Source organism: Dipodomys ordii, unplaced genomic scaffold (genome assembly GCF_000151885.1).
Source record: "Dipodomys ordii isolate 6190 unplaced genomic scaffold, Dord_2.0 Scaffold3, whole genome shotgun sequence".
Taxonomy (NCBI): Eukaryota; Metazoa; Chordata; class Mammalia; order Rodentia; family Heteromyidae; genus Dipodomys; species Dipodomys ordii.
The window spans coordinates 2,589,748-2,592,629 of NW_012267219.1; positions in this window are offsets into that span (position 1 = coordinate 2,589,748).

The following is a 2,882-nucleotide window of genomic DNA, read 5'->3' on the forward strand; positions in this document are numbered from 1 at the left end:
GCTTTTTTCTTTTTTGCTTATGTGGTGCTGAGGAATCAAACCCAGGGCCTCATGCATGCAAGGCAAGCGCTCTACCACTGAGCCACCTTCCCAGCCCCCATGAGATTCTTCTCTCCAATTAACCACCAGATAACCAGAAGTGGAGCTGTGGCTCAAACTGGTAGAGTGCTAGCCTTGAGCAAAAAAATCTTAGGGACAGCACCCAGGCCCTGAGTTCAAGCCTCATGACTGACAAGACAAAAAAATATATATATATATTGCTGGGAACCTAGGTTGTCTGATGGAGAGAAAATAAAGCTCAGTATTTTTTTAAAAAGAAAAATTGAAGCCAGTCCCAAAGAAACATAGGTCCCATGGTTTTCCTTATTTGCAATAACTAGTATATGTCTGAGACAGATACTACTTTTATGCAATTGTTTCTAACATATTTATAAGATGATTTCTTTGTTGCTTTGTATGTCCCTCCTCCACGGTATAACCCCTGCTTTCACTGTATTTGATGTTGGTATAATTTGTGGAGGGGAAGGAAAAAAACAAATTGTTTAAATAGGGATACAGTGGACCCATTGCAACAATGAGATGTACAAGACGTTATGTCGAAAATGAAATTTACAACTTTGGTGGGGGGGGAGGTGGGAAGGAATGGGAAGGGGAAACGAAGGAGGATGCAACAATGCTTGATAAGAAATGTACTCATTATCTTGCTCATGTAATTGTAACCCCTATGTACGGTATTTTCACAATTTAAAAAAAAATAAAAATTTTTCATGAAGAGATCTGGCACTTTAATAAGTACCTCAATTGGGTAGATGTTTGGCTCAGTGGTAGACCACCTGCCTAGCAAGCATGAATCCCTAAACGCAAACTCCAATACTGATGTAAATAAGTAAGTAAATACATACATACACACATATGTATGTATGTACTTGTATCACAGGCATTCAGAAATTATTATCTATACTGAAGCATAGTTGATACTTAGCATTAAGAGGTAATAATATGCCAGGCACCAGTGGCTCCCGGCTATAATCCCAGCTACTCAGGAGGCTGAGATCTAAGGATCACGATTCAAAGCCAACTGGGGCAGGAAAGTCCATGAGACTCTATCTCCAATTAATCACCAAAAAGCCAGAAGTGGAACTGTGGTTCAAGTGGTAGAGCACTAGCCTTGAGCAGAAAAGCTCAGGCACAGTGCCCAGACCCTGAGGTCAAGCCCCAGGACTGCGAAAAAAAAATTGGTGATATCACAGAGACATTTAAGTTTCTCTTGGCCTGAGAAAAACATCCTAGAATTTTATGAAAAGACTTACAAAGAAAACAACAAAACTTTGATAAGCCTCGTATGGTGGCTCACATAATACCAGCTACTCATGAAAAGGTTCTGAGGACCCAAGTTTGAGGCTAGGCCAAAAAGTTAGTGAGACACTATCTCAACAAAAAGGTATGGTGATTATGTCCCAGTCATCCTTGCTATGAAAGAAGCATAAATAGGATTGCAGTCCAGGCCAGCTCAGACAAAAAGCAAGTCTCTTATTTGAAAAATAACAAAATAAGTCAGGCACCAATGGCCTATGTATGTAATTCTAGCTATTCAGGAGTCTGAGATCTAGAGGCTACAGGTTTGAAGCTAGCCAGGGCAAAATGACCAAGACTTAACCAGGAAAAGTGCTGGACTGAAGTTATGACTCAAATGGTAAAGCACTAGCTGAAAGCAATCCAGTTGAGTAAGCCAAGGAAATGATACAAAATGAAAAATAACTGAAGCAAAAAAGGGCTAGGGACATAACTCAAGTGGTATAGGCCTTGCCTAAAAAGCATCAAGCCCTAATTTTAAATCTGAGTACTCTACTCCCAACAAAAAAGTTTAGTAAAAACTTTTACCAAGCTGGGTTCCAGTGGCTCACACCTGTAATCCTAGCTACTCAGGAGGCTGAGATCTGAGGATCTCAGTTCAAAACCAGCCTCATGACAGGAAAGGCCATGAGACTCTTATCTCCAATAAACCACTAGAAAACCAGAAGTGGTGCTGTGGCTCAAGTGGTAGAGTGCTCACCTTGAGCTGAAGAGCACAGGGATAGCGCCCAGGCCCAGAGTTCAAGCCCCTGACGGACAAAAAAAAAAAAACTTTTACCAAATCTTTCAGTTAGGTTAGAAATTATTCACAAAAAAGAACCTCCAGGTGCTGGTGGCTCATGACTATAATCCTAGCTACTCAGGAGGCTGAGATCTGAGGATCACGGTTCAAAGACAGTCCAGGCTCAAAGACAGTCCAGGGGGAAAGTCCGAGAGACTCTTACCTCCAATTAACCACCAGAAAACTGGAAGTAGGGCTATGGCTCAAAAGGGTAAAGCACTAGCTTTGAGCAAAAGAGCTCAGGGGCAGCACCCAGGTCCTGAGTTCAAGACTCACAATCAACAACAACAACAACAAGAACTACTACCATACTTCTGGTGCTATTACTTTTTTAGACTAACATTAGAATTAAAACCCAAGTCTTGGGGCTGGGAAGTTGGCTCAGTGGTAGAGCGCTTGCCTTGCATGCCTGAGGCCCTGGGTTTGACTCCTCAGCACCACATAAAGAAAAAATAAAAAGCCGGAAGTGGCACTGTGGCTCAAGTGGTAGAGCGCTAGCCTTGAGCTGAAGAGCTGAGGGACAGCACCCAGGCCCAGAGTTCAGGCCCCACAACCGGACCCCAAAAAAAATAAAATAAAATAAAACCCCAAGTCTTTTACGTGGCCCAGTTCTCTCATGACCTGCTGATTTAATACCCTAGCAAATCAAGCCAAAGCCTTTGCTATGCCACCATATTCCTATAAAGTTTTTTTAATTTTATTTTCATTTGTTTCCTCTCCACAATTTGTTTGCAATTCACAAATATTC